This window comes from Mesoplodon mirus (assembly GCF_964341445.2).
Source record: "Mesoplodon mirus genome assembly, chromosome: 3".
In the NCBI taxonomy this organism is placed as follows: Eukaryota; Metazoa; Chordata; class Mammalia; order Artiodactyla; family Ziphiidae; genus Mesoplodon; species Mesoplodon mirus.
Window position 1 is genome coordinate 195013289 of NC_138978.1, and position 15300 is coordinate 195028588.

Below are 15300 nucleotides of genomic sequence, written 5' to 3' on the forward strand. Positions count from 1 at the left end.
ATTTATTTATTTATTTTTGGCCTCGTTGGGTCTTCGTTGCTGCACGCGGGCTTTCTCTAGTTGCAGTGAGCAGGGGCTACTCCTTGTTGCGGTGCGTGGGCTTCTCACTGCGGTGGCTTCTCTTGTTGCAGAGCAAGGGCTCTAGGCACCCAGCCTTCAGTAGTTGTGGCTCGCGGGCTCAGTAGTTGCGGCACATGGGCTTAGTTGCTCCACGACATGTGGGATCTTCCCAGACCAGGGCTCGAACCCGTGTCCCCTGCATTGGCAAGTGGATTCTTAACCACTGCGCCACCAGGGAAGCCCCTTACTTCTTTTAAGGTAAGGTCTCCCAGTCTGTTTTCACATATGTAAGATGAAGCTAATCCTGATACATTTTTGTGAGGATTACATTAGATAAGATACTAATTGCAAAGCACTTAGCACAGTGACTAGTACAAAGAAGGTCCTCAGAAATGGAGCTGATATTACTATTATTATTATTTTATTGTTTACTTAACCTCTTATAAAGTGGACCATTATTTTATTTACCACCGAGAAAGAAAGAAATCCTGTCAATTGCATAACAATGGGTCATCAAGACAAGATACATTTGATTTTCAGATAAATAAAGATGTGAACACAATATATCTTACATAGATGAAAAACACTAGTTTTGCTAAGTGAGGGATCAGGAAATAGCTAACCTCCAACGGAGGCTCCGAGGTCTGGGAGGCAGAGACTGAAGAAATGTGTAGACAGTTTCAGGTCCTGAATTAGATTTCAAGAATGGGTGTAAGAGAGGACATCATTTTAATCCCCATAAGCACCACAGAAAGCTGCTAGGAACTTATGGCTTTGCATAGTTTCCTCTTCCCCAAATGTCTGGTGCCAACTAAGGAATGGTGCTGGCCACCCGGTTCTACAAGGATTGAGTCACTTGCTGCCGCAGTCGCTGGCCTTCCACACACCTGAAAGGAGTTCAGGGTGGCAATGAGGAATGAGACCCTCTGTGCTCTGGGAAAACTGGCAGGACAGGTCTTCAGATAGTAGATGTTTTCAGGATTTTCATAAAAAAGTTTTATGAACCTGGATTCTTGCATGGTCCCATACTTCGAAAAGCACTAAAACCTTTAACTAAGATGTCTGCTCCTCATGACTAGCAGCAAACTTCTACCGAGATGTGTGCTTGGTTACACGTCTCCCCTTTGCCAAAAACACATATACGCTGACCTCCCACCCTTACCTCCTTGGAACAATTTCTCAGAGCTGTCTGACAGCCTGTCTCCCAGGCTAGTGTCCTCAGTAAGACACTGCATAAACTCAACTCACACCTTTTATGTTGTGTGTTTTTCTTCAGTCAACACTGGCCGTAAGAGTTTGGACAAAATGCAACTAAACTGTCTATGAAATATTTTTACTATTGCCTTTTCTCAGGCCTCTCCACTTTAAATTTAAAAACAGCCCAAACGCAGAAATTGCAGTTTTCTTAGTCTTCACGGCGTTTCCTTTTTAACTACAGCTGCACAAAATCTTCATTCCATGTCCTCTGAGTGACCATGAGAAAAGACTCTTCTTTGTCTGTTTCTGGTTCTAAGACCCTAGAGAATAAATTGAGCTTTTGGGACGTTGCCAGCTGTGTGATAGGTCTACAAGGAAAACAATAAGCAATCTTTCCTGTTTGGAAAGATGAAATTCAGAGACTCCTGCCCTGACAGGTTACACATAAAACCAGTCGTCTCTCCTCTCCCCCAGCCCCTCTGCTGATTAGCTTTCCTTTGAAGGTTGACTGAGATGAGTTGGAGTAACTTTCCTAATTCAGATCTGGGGGGTTGGGGGCGGTTACAATTTACACACAGACAAAAAATTACACACACAAAAAAACTTTGCAACGCCAGATTCTAAATCATCACTATCACTGAGTTTAGTCTGTGCCACTGGCCTCATCACACACGTATCTCTCTCTGTCATAAGGGATTTGGGGGCAGCTTATTTCAAAGTCTTAGGACACAACTGTTTCCTTTTCATTCCTCCATATTCTTCATTCAAGATGAGTCTAGGGCTTCCCTGGTGGTGCAGTGGTTGAAAGTCCGCCTGCCGATGCAGGGGATGTGGGTTCGTGCCCTGGTCCGGGAGGATCCCACATGCCACGGAGCGGCTGGGCCCGTGAGCCATGGCCGCTGAGCCTGAGCGTCTGGAGCCTGTGCTCCGCAACGGGAGAGGCCACAACAGTGAGAGGCCCGCGTACCGCAAAAAAAAAAAAAAAAAGATGAATCTAAACAGCTTTTTAAAATTGTGTCTTATTTTATTGCGAAGCAATGTTGCAATGTTCATTCCTACACCTGTTTCTCATCGTATGGCACTCATCTTCCTGCCACTCTAGGAAGGAAAGGGCTTCATCTTATCAGAGATTAAGAAAGGTATCTCAGTTCAGGAGCGCTGCTTGTGGTTTTGCACAGACTTTCCATTTACAGTTGCAACGCTTACACGTCCCCAGCTAACAGGGACGTGGCTGATGTGCACAGGGGAGTGCCAGTGAGCCAGCCAAGTCCCGGAAGACAGTTTCCTCCTCACACAACAGACACAATTGTAGTGCCATTTTGAAATAGGGTGAGAAAGACCCTATGTCAACCAAAAAAGAATGACTTCTTCCCTTTAGTAAATACAGAGGGTCAGTTTCTAGATGTACCGAAGCTACCACCTGAAAGTGAAACAAAAAGTTTCTCAACAAAGCGAATTTGACCAAAATGAATTAAGATAGAATACAATGAATTGATCAAAACAACCCTACGAAGTGTCTCCTGCCTTGGTCTCATTTGTGTGACCCTTGGGTGTAAGAACGATCTTACTCACGTTTAAATCTCCTGCTATTTTAGAATGCTCGGCAGCTTGTAGGTTCTCAACACATTTTTTTTAATTGAGTAGAATTAATAATCAAGCTCCCAGCCATTGCTACAAACACTCCTAGTGAAGAAACATACTTTATTACATAACTCATATAGAAGTAGAATAAGCTTGTTGAAAAGAAAAGAAAAAATATGGATATGCAAATAGAAAGTTTTCACCCATGTCTCACCACCCAAAGGCAACGACTCCTAACATTTTGGCAAATACATGTGTTTAGAACCTAGTCTGAATTCGGGGTTTAGAATTCCAAACTCCATAGGACTGTATACAAGCCATACTATAATATGATCAGTATGGACTTACATTGTAGAACTGTTTAACTCATAAAGGAAAAATCCTTTTCTAAGTTAAAAGAGTCATAAAGAGTGTTGCAGGTGCGTTCCCCAAAGAGAAGCAGACCCTGAAATGAAGTCAGGTGTGCAGAAGGTTCATTGGGGAATAACACCTAAGAAAGAAAAAGAGAGAGAAAGCAGGATTGGGCGAGGGACTGTCAGACCACAGTGCAGATTTGACAAAGTCTCTACCAGCCTGATGGGAACTCCAGAGCAAAGACTGCCCATCCAAGGAGTCCCTCATTGGGTGGAAATGGCTTGAATTACCACCTTGCTCAGTCTTTGCCTGGCAACCTCCCCAAGAACAGCATGAATCTGGATCAAAAGCTGAGCTGGATCTGGACAAAGCTAACATCTGGAGGCTAACAGCTATCCACACTGTAGCCCACCAACAAAATCTTTCTTCAAAATGGACCTGCGTGGTGCCTCCTCTTTTGGCCACAAAGATATCCTCTTACGTTTCCTTTCAAAAGAAAACTGCTTGTGCTTTGAGATCTTTAGTCCACGAGGAATTTTCTTTCTGAGTGTGGTGTGAATTGAGTGTGGTATGAATTGAGTGTGGTGTGAATTGGCCTCTAAATTTTGCCATCATTCACTGGATAGTCCATCACTTCCCAAGGAATTTTAATGTGACCATTTAATGTGACTTTGGATGTGTTACTGGATAATAGCTGTTGAACACTGAGAGACGATTTCCTCACTTTTTGGGCTATTCACAATGTAAGGACTGTAGACACAATACATTTTTAAGATGAATCTGCAGTATTAACATTTCCCTCCTTATTTTCTTAAGTCTAGACCATCAACAAAACACTAAATTAAGTCCTGATTTGTAGTAGGGTTCAATTTCTGTGATGTGAACACTCCCACCATAACTGATTTCAAGCTACCAGTGTGGTGCCACTCAGCGCAGAGCTGGGAAGAGATAAGCAGTATCACACTGTTATATAGTATTTCCTCCATACAGATAAAACAGATGTAAATAACCTCAAGAGCACAGATAACAGCAGTATGTATAAAAAGAGCATAGTGTCAATAAATTAAGGTAAAATAATCAGTAAGTGATGAACTTTCAGTATTTATTACTTTGCTTTTAATATAAGTTACTTGTAAGTTTACGTAATTTAATTTTTAATATTGTCTGTGTTTAAAATCCAGTTTGCAAAAATTTTGAAAATTTAACCATAGGCTCTCATAAGCCAGCCCAAGCCAGCTCCAGTGTATCACTACAAACCAGAAATTTCCCTTTCCGGTACCAGTGCTGGAGAAACTTGAGTACATATGCACAAGGACCCAGGTCCAAGAGTATTTGTTGCACTGCTGTTTATAGTAGCAGAAAGCGAAAATGACATATCTGTCCATAATTAGACAAATGGATAAATAAACTGGGGTTCATTCATATAATGTAATATTAAATTGTGGTTAAAAATAAAATGGATTAGATCCTCGTATTTCAACATAGGTAAATCACCAAAGAAGCTACAAATACATTCATGCAGTGTGATACTAACTGTGTAAAAATTTAAAACACACATACATTTAAAATCTTGTTTATAAAAAGATGCACATATAATTAAGGTGTAAAAATATGTATGAAAATGAAACACACAAAATTCAGGATGGTAGTTACCTCTGGGGAGGGAATGAGAGGTGGGATGGAACTTTAACTGTATCTATAACATTTTATTTCTTTAAAGAGAAGATGATAATCTGAGCATTAATCATAAAAGAAAGAAAAGCCAACATTATGTGCCCGTGATAGAAGTACAACAAGATACCTCTGAAATATTCTTATTAAAAAAGAGAACTTATATCTGCTTAAATTTCTAAACCCAGCTCCCAATTTATGGAAAAACAAAGGAAAATATTAAATGGAACCACTGGGATGCGATCAGCAAAATCTGGAGTGTGGGTTTCTTCAAAAAATAAATTGCAAGGAAGTTAATAGACAGGGGGATGAGAAATCTGCAGATGCGAAGAGATTTAGGAGACCTGTCAATCAATTGCAATGTGTGGACATTACTTTGGTTCTGATTCAAACGAGCAGACTGTTTGTATTATAGAAGAAAACAGGAAAATTCGAATACTGAATGGATATTTGAGGATATTAAGGAATTACTATTAATTATTTAGATGACACAATGCTATTGTGGACATATTTAAATAATCTTTATCTTTTAGATATTAATGTTTTAAAAATGCATGGATGAAGTGATATGATAGCTATGACTTGCTTCCAAATAATCTTGGGCAGCTGGGGGAAGTGGGTAGAGGTTTAGGTGAAACAAGATTGCTGTTTCTTCTTTTATGTCTTTGAAATTGCACATAAATATTTTTTTAGAGGAAGAGGACAAGGAAGAAAGAAACATATGTTAAGTAGGTGGTTTATCATCTATTATATCTAACTGGGTGTCATTTTATTTTCTGTACATTTTGGTAAGTTTGAAGTATAACTTATCACAACATTGTAAATCAACTATACTCAATTAAAAAATAAAAATATGCTGCTAAGTTCTATTTGTTAATAAAAGAAGAAATATAACTTAAATGTTTTAAAGATTTCAATCTGTATAAATACCTCCAAAGTACCACACACAAAATTTACTCTGACAATATTTTAAATACCATGATCCAGCTGCCATGGAAGGAAAAAGATAAGTTATCAGCAGTAAGGCCGGGGCTTCCCACAGCCCGCTGCCCGGACGTGCCAGACACTCTTGATTTACCTCCTACTAGATTCCCTGGGCCCTCCTCAGATAGTAGACCACTGCTATCTAGTGCCAAGAGCCAGAAATTAACTCTTCACATCCACTTAAACAAACAAGCCTTAGTTCTACTGCTGCACATTGTGAGTAGCTGGACCGTCACCTCTAGTTAAAGTTCCTTTCCAGTTATTTACACCTTGCTCCCTGGTGAATGTTGAAATTACAAGATTAGTTCACAGACGGCAGTGTTTGATCCCTAGCGTACAACATGCCTTGCTCTTGTGTACGTGAAGAGGGTATTTCATGTTCTCTTGCGTTTGTAGTGTTACCCGGCTGAACAGTTAGGTGTTGCTGAACGGTTTGAGGGTCTCGAGAGTGATTCAAACATTCCTCATGCAAACTGTACACCCTCCCCAATGCTCACATGTGCATGTGTACACACATGTGCTCACACACACAGACTCATAATCCTTAGTAATGTTAAAGACTGTAAGACACTTTCCTGGTGGCCACTCACAAACGGCATGGGAGAAGTTGGGCATCTTCAAAATTAAATTAATGAAAAAGAAATCAATATTGGTCAGAAACAGATAACAGTTTCCGCGTTCTTCCAAAGACATTATGCTTGATTTTTTTTTTTTAATGTAAAACTTTTTTTCTGGACCTTCAGTGCCTTGCTAGCTCTAGTTTTCCAGTAAAAACAGCATTACCATTAAACCACAGATACATAAAGGTGTCTGAATACATCTCCACATAAATGTCCAAAAGGCACACAGACCACTAGGTCAGGCTCTCCAATAAATGACTTGGGAAGGCAGGATGGTGTTACGAGAGGGTGGACTTTGAAAGCAACATGTTCGTGTTTAAATTCCAACGGTATCACAACTAGCTAATTGACCACAGGAAGGCTACTAAACCGTCTTAGGTCTCTGTTTCCCTTCTTTAAAATAAGGATAATAATAGAACTTAACTCATTGGTATGTTGTGTAAAACTGACTTACTGTAATATATGTAAAGCACCTACAACAATGCTTGGCATATAAAGAGGCTACAGAAGCTATGAGCACTGAAGCTAATGAACTACATTAGCTGCTGTCAATTAATCCTCCAAACAACTAGCACCATCTTACAGATGAGGTTAAATGACTTGTTCAAGGTTGAAAAGTTTACAGTAGTAAACACAGGCTTGGATCCCAGTTCTGTCCAAAGCCTATGTTCTTCCCACCACACCCCCTGTCTTTCCTGTGTTAATTAGATACCAAGATCCTTTGTTAATAAGAAAGCCATGCTTATAGAAGAACGTGAAATTTACCCTAAGCCCTACACGACTTTGAGATATTTAAGAATAAGGAAATTGAAAATGATATTATTGTCCAATTCCTATATTGAGAAATTCCAGAGATTGAGAGAGATTTGGAAGAGAGTTAGAATATCGAATGATTAACATTTTGATGTAAATGTTCAGAATATTTAAACTACCTCACACTGTATTGGTTTAATTAGTTAAGCAGTGGTATCTCATATACTAATAATAGATATTAATGGTTCTAGGATTAAATATGAAACACTTATGAGTCATAATAATTTCTTTCAAATCATCATGAGGAGGAAAATGTGAAAGAAGTAACATATTTGAAATTTAATGAGAAAACATGTCAAAGCCATCTATAAACTTAAAAGTAATCACAAAAACGTAGTTTTACATATTACTATGGGTTGAATTGTGTCATCCAAAAAGATGTTGAAGTCCTAATCCTGGATTCCTGTGAATGTGATCTTATCTGGAAATAGGACCTTTGTAGATGTTACCAACTTAAGACTAATGTCCTTCTGCGAAGAGGAGAGACAAGACACAGAGGAGAACTCCCTGTGATGACAGAGGCAGAATTTACAGTGATGCACCTACATGCCAAGGAATGCCAAGGTTTTAGGGCAGAAACTAGGAGACAGGCATGGGACAGAAATTCCTCAAAACCTTCAGAAGAAACCAACCCTGCCGACCCCTGGATTTTGGACTTCTAACCTCCAGAACCATGAGAAAATAAACTTCTGTTGTTTTAAGCCATTCAGTTTGTGGTACTGTGTTAGAACCTCCCTAGGAAACCAGGACACATAGATAGGTTAATTCAACAACCACATCAATAAGTGTGCAATGATTTTATAGAAACATTTCTGTGCTGCGATACGCCTCTTTAAAACGTTATTTATGAGCTGTTCTCACTCGAAGTATGTCAAAATATTTTAAAACACACGGATACACACACACATAAAAGTCGTACTCAAAGACCAAAGAAATGGCAGAAAAGTATGATTCAGCATTTAGCAGATTAACCAGGCACCACTTATCAACTAAGTAAAATATTATGCTGAGAATCACAGGCACAACATGTTTTTTAAAGTACCAAAAAGCCTGCTGACAGAAAATATACAATTACTTGAGGATACCTTTATTCCCCCCAGTTTTAGAGATATAATTGACAGACATCACTGTATAGGCTTAAGGTGTGCAGCATAATGGTTTGACTTACATGTAATACACTGTGAAATGACTATCACTGTAAGTTTAGTTAGCACCCATCATCTCATGTAGGTACAATAAAAAGAAAAAGAAAAAAAGTTTTTTCTTTGTGATGAGAACCCTTAGGATTTATTCTCTAAACAACTTCCCTGTGTATTAGACAACAGTGTTGACTGTAGCCATCATGCTGTACATTGTATCCCTAGTACTTATAGCTGGAAGTTTGTACCTTTTGCTCATCTTCTTCCAGTTCCCCCTCCCCCCATATCACACCTCTGGCAACCACAAATCTGATCTCTTTTTCTATGTGTTTGGGTTTTTTTTTAGATTCCACATACAAGTGAGATCATACAGTATTTGTCTTTCTCTGTCTGACATTTCACTTAGCATAATGCCTTCAAGGTCCATCCACAGTGTCACAGTTGGAAGGATTTCCTTCTTTTTCATGTTGAGGAATATATACGATGTAACATATATATATATTACATCTTTATCTCTTCATCTATCTATGGACACTTAGGTTGCTTCCAAGTCTTGGCTATTATAAATAATGCTGCAATGAACATGGGGGTACAGATAATCTTTTTGAGATAGTAATTTTATTTTCTTTGGAAAAATACCCATAAGTGGAATTGCTGGATCATATGGTAGTTCTATTTTTAATTTTTTGAGGAACCTCCATACTGCTTTTCATAGTGGCTGTACTAATTTACAATCCTATCAACAGTGCACAAGTGTTCCCTTTTCTCCACATCCATCATTTGTTATTTTTTTGATAAAAGCCACTCTAACAGGTGTGAGGTGATATTTCATTGTGGTGTTTTCAGGTCAATTCTTTAGTTGCCTATCAATGAGCCAGTGATAGAATACATCTAAGGTTTTCAGTAAAGAAATAGAAAACATAAAAACAAGGAGGAAAAAATGTAAACATGTGTCTCAAGGATTCAAATCCAATTATAAATTTGGAGATGTTGGGGTCATGAATTCTAAAGGATAGCAAAACAGAAACCTAAAATCTCCACAACCTTTATCTCAATATTACAATCTCATGTAAAAGCAGATGCATGTGAATCTCCCGTGCAATTTAAGACATCATCAATGTATCAAGCATATGCTGTTAAAAAATAATATGAAGAAAACACTAGCCAGTGGTCTTTCTGAAATGACAGTAAAAAAGCTGAAAATGCACAAACTCTCATTAAAAGAAACTCAGCAATGTTAAGCACATTAGAAGTATATGATTAATTCTGAAAAAATTCTCATATCATTTGCATACAATTAATCTCTTACATTTTATAGGATTCAAATCAGATTTACTTAGCAAATGTTTAAATGTATATAGATATAAACATATAAATATATATATAAAAGGAGTACCCTTCTTAGCAACACTGATTTTACAAACAACCAATACTTCCTGTGTCTGTTGGGTCCTCCAGGAAGCAGGTGCTGAAGTGATGTCAGGAGAGACAGCGTCTACTGCTCCTCCGTGAAAAACAGAGGAGGCTGCAGACTGGGGCTGAAGGGAAAGCCTCAGACCGTGATGCTGATCTGACAGCTGGGAAAGGAAAGGGAATTTGGCAGAGAGGGCTTCACACCAGGAGGCAGAGCTGCCAAAGCCTTGGCCAACCCAGTGGGGAGCTGGGGATATAGCCTTGTTAGAGGAGCCCCTGGTTGGCAGAAATGGCAGGGCCTTATCCCCACCTAGTGTTCAGCTACCAGCTGGAGGCTCCCCAGGGAGAACATGGCCTCAGCCCAACTGTGGGCGTGCCCCCTGAAGGTGTTACCGCTGGACACTGACGGTCAACAGCACTGCTTTTACCTGAAGTGCGTTTGCTCTCAAAGGCAGATTGAGCATGGCTGCTACACATACAGAAACTTACAGCTCTCCTGCCCACCCTGCTGGAGCCTTGATCCCACCTCTTTCCCCTTCCTGCATCCCCTTTCCAGATGCATCCTAAGATTCCCAATCATCATACTCTCTCTCTCACACCTTACGTAAACAACTTTCTGAATACCAACATGGAGTATGTTTACCCTGTTTTATATCCTCCATTGCTCAATTCACATCCCCTATGTAGACTTCACCACCTCTCCATGTAAATCTGTCAGTCTCTCCTCTAGCAACCATAAACATTTTAATATCTCTATTGCTGTACATTGAATTCTAAGTATTTATTAGATGCTTCTCTCTCTAAGTAGATAAGTAAGCCGCTCAGGAACAGAGTTTATGACTTTCTCACCTTTGAATCCCCAGCATTAACACAGTTCAGCACCTGGAAGGTGTTCAATAAATATTTGTTCAGTTAGTTTAGCCATGATGGATATTATTGCCAGAAACTTCTATTATTGACAGAGCCTACATATTTCGCATTTTTATAAAAGCTTTGTGTTCTAATGTTTGTGTAGCCATTACTTGTATCCTTGCAATAGCTCAGTATTGTGTCTGTCCAAAGATTCACTGAAGCTATGAGTTTCTACACATAGTGTTTATCTAGATTTTCAGCCCATACCCTTTTTGTTCACAAATGTCACAATCTCAAGACAGATTGGTTAGTCTCTTTGTTCATATATGCTTTTTCTAAAAATAATTATGAATACTCATTTTATAAGTGGCATGATTTTCATTTTGGCTTTAGCTGAAAGGCAGTTGTGTTTTCACCTAAAGCTGCTGTGAATACATTTTTAAATGAATATAATTTGCATACTGAATTTGCATTTTTACGACCAGGGGTTGTAACTGAAAACAAGGGAATTGGAAACAGAGAAAAGGAAACATTATGTATTATTTAATAATCCAACTATCTAGTTATAAGTCCTAACAAAGTAGAGTAGAAGAAATTATAATATTAGATCATAAAGTATTACCAGATTAAAGTGTATTTCCATAAAAAACAATACAGGTAAGTGACTATATTCATCTTTCACGGGGCAGGGGGAGACCCCATTCTATTGTAAGGAGTTGCTCTATGTTAAAGGTCTAGACAAAAAAACAGATTTTTTTTGTCATTGAACACATAAACAAATGATGTCTGCCCTAAAACTATAGTGTTTCTTAAAATTGATAATTAAAGTTCATTACCTGTTTGATATAACTTTAACTCTTTAATTACATGTGAAAAAATAAATCAGAGAATAAGTAAAAGCAAAAAAGAATTTATATTTTGAAAATTACATTTTTTATACACATTGACTTATCATTTCAAAATAGATATTAAAAACAGCCATTTATAATAGTCTTTCAGAGTCACACTGAAAGGAATATGAACCAGATGCCATAAAAGTGACCTAGACGATAACTATTTTTTATTTGTTAAATTGAATTATTATTAATAGGTATCAAATGTGATTTACTCTGAAAACTTTCAAATCAATGAACACATAGATCAGAGGGAAAAAAAAACAGTCAAGAAATAAAAACTTAAGTATCCAGTTGTCTAAAATGTCTATTACATTTAAATATTTTATAAAATATATAAAATATTTTTCATTAATTTGTGGCTCCAGTTATAGCAACTGCTACAGATGTGTCTTTTTCCTGGAACAAATTGATACTATTGGCACATGAACGCAGTTACTGAGGTGGTAGATATTTTTCCTCTGCTGACAATCAGGGAACACAGAACTAGTTTACTTTCACCTGGCAGGACAGCGGGACACCTTTACTATCTTGCCCCAGAGAGGTGACAGCTCATGGATCCTGGGCCACTACTGACATCTATTGTCTCATCAGAGCGTAGGAGTTCATGTTGGTCCCCTAAATTGATGACAATATGCTGATAGGATTCAGAAAGCATATAGTGGCAGCTGTCCAAGATGCCTGGATAAAATACTTCTGTGCCATGGGGTAGGATATTGGTTCCACTAAAATATAGAGATTAGCCACTTTGTTGCAGGAAAATGGGGCTTGAGAGGAAGGTCATGTCCCAGGTCTTGAGTGAGTCCCTGGAACAGGCTGCCAAGTGCAGGAAGGAATTCAAGAGCGAGTGGAAATAGAGTGACAGCAGATTTATTCAGGGAGATACATACTCCATAGACAGAGTGTGGGCTGACTCAGAATGTGAGAGGGCCCCGGGGTATGGGGTTGTTCGTTTTTATGGGCTGGGTAATTTCATAGGCTAACAAGTGGTAGGATTATTCCATTTATTTGGGGGAAGGGGCAGGGATTTCCAGGAATTAGGCCACTGCCCACTTTTTGTCCTTTTATGGTTGACCTCAAAACTGTCATGGCACCTGTGTAGCAAATGTATTACAATAAGCACATAATGAGGTTCAAGGTCTACTGGAAGTGGAATCTTCCTCCATCTTAGGCATGGTAGGTTCTAACCAGTTTTTGTCATATCCTCAATGGCTATGTCATTCTTTTAAAGGTTGTGCCATGCCTCCTTCCCTCCTATCTCATTTTCAGGAAAATTTCTGGGGATCCAGTAGAACTCAGCATGTCTATCTGTTCCCGGTGAATTTAAGGTTCTTGCCTCGTCATGAAAGAATTCAGAGACGAAGTGATAGGTAAGAAGTGGATTTATTTAGAGAGAAACACACTCCACAGACAGAGTGTGGACCATCTCAGAAGGCAAGAGACCCCTAAATATGGCATGGTTAGTTTTTATGGGCTGGGTAATTTCATAGGCTAATGAGTGGGAGGATTATTCCAATTATTTTGGGGAAGTGGTGAGGATTTCCAGGAACTGGGCCACCACCCACTTTTTGGCCTTTTATGGTCAGCCTCAGAACTGTCATTGCGCTGGTGGGTGTGTCATTTAGCTAATGTATTACAATGAGCGTATAAGGAGGCTCAAGGTCCACTGGAAGTCAAATCTTCCACCATCTTGGACCTAGTGTGTTCTAACCAGTTTTTGTCATACCCTCCATGGTTATGTCATTTTTTTAAAGGTTGTGCCCTGCCCCCTTCCCTCCTGTTTCATATCTACCCTCTCCAAAGAGGTGAAGCTCCTACACCTTTTCACTGTCTACCTGAAAGAAACAGATACAGTGCTTGGTAAATACTTTTTCATTTTGGAAGCAATATACCACATTTAAGCATCTGCTCCCATCCATTTATCAGATTTAAGAAAAGGCCAAATACTTTTAATGGGTCCCAGAGCGAATCAAAACTTAACAAAAAACGTAACGCAAAGGTCCTTATGATCTAGAAGCTTTACCTGTATTCAACAGTCTATGAGCAGTTACAATGCTTTTGTCAAATATTGGAGCAAAAATTTCTAAGGTTGGGTCCCAAGATCTTTGAGCAAAGCCACTTATATTTAGCAATAACAATAGTATTGATATTTTGAGAAACAGCTCGACTTAATTTGTCCCTGACAGAGAAGTCTGACTTTGGAACATCACGTAACAACATAAGGCCATTGCTGTCACAAGCCCGGTAGTTATCTAACTCTAGCAAGTCGCAGAGTTAGGCAAACCCGGCGGCATTCCACTATTCAAGTGGAAATGAAATATATGGGTCCAGACAAAGCAGCCCCTGAAGGCACAGGTGAATTTAATCAGCATCTGACTGACATTCCCAACTTGTCCTTTGTTCTGCTGCCCCTCCCTAGATCTCTATTTGTATCCCAGGGGGAGTTTTTTAAATTATTAATTGACCAGGAAGGGAAAGGTTTAGGTCTTACATATAGGTATTGCTGTATAATTTGCTGGCACTGGACAGAAATTAACAGCTGAAACTTTACAGCCCCACCCAGGGTTGATCCTTTAAAAAGCATGGGTAAGAGTGGGCAACAAATCCTCTTTATGGTTTATAATGGTTCACTTGCCTTGAAGGAGAGAGAACCTTAGGCAGGTATCTACTTTTCTTTCATGGAGGAATCGCTATCCCTCCCAGGGTTGCCCTGGTGGGACAGGGCCTTACCCAGCATAGGAGTTAGTGGCCAGAGCTGGGAACTTAGTGGGAGCCTCCATGGCTTGGACTACAAGTTGTAGGTGACCAACTCTTCCTATTCTTGTGAATCAGGGCTCTGATCTTTTAGAAACTTTAGTGCACACGGAAATAATACATCCTCTAAGTACACAAAATGATAACTGAATTGGAAGTAAAGACTGCCACCTGGGTATTTCAGATCTTTCATGCCTTTAAACAAACAGACCAAAGTAGGTTTCATTATTAGTTTGGGTAAATGATCCTGATTATTAAAAGGAACAATGAATCCTGGGGACAATGGGATACGAAGCTGTATAGATAGAAGCCTGAGAAAACCCTGGAGGGTCTTCAGTGTTCAATGTCAAAAATTGATGAAACTTAAGTTTTGACTATAATTGAATAATAGGGGTCCATTTAACCCTCCGAAGTTCAACAGCTAGAAAAATGGGTGAGTTTACATGAAACTCATTTTCAGGCAGTGGACAATGAATAGTACACACAATAATCATGGAGAGAAGAGAAACAAAAAGTGTAAGCCTTGTAATTATCCCAGCTTCTTGCTTATAGAAAGCGTCCAGGCTGCAGTAGTGAGAAGAGGTCCCCAAACAGAGCCTGGCATTCTTGATGAGTTGAAAAGACAGAATTCAAAGTTAAGGGAGGCCAAAACGGCTAGAATTTTAGTGTGTAATTCCAGGAAGGAGATAGGTGTGCAAAAAATACATGCCTCCAAAGACCTGCAGAAGGATCTGTTAGTCTGTAGTTGAACAGTGGTCTTCACATGCATGGGAGGACAGTGCATGAAGCCTAAGAAAGGACTAGTGGAATATTCCCTGGCCATCTACAGGGTGGGTAATGTGTCATGTTCTAAGCAATCAGAGTATAAAGACCCCTGAATCAGTAGGGCATTAGGTAGAGTCCTCAGAAGGGTGTAATCTCAGCAGTGGAATCAGATAAGCCCTAGATGGAGGGCTGCTCTGGACCTGC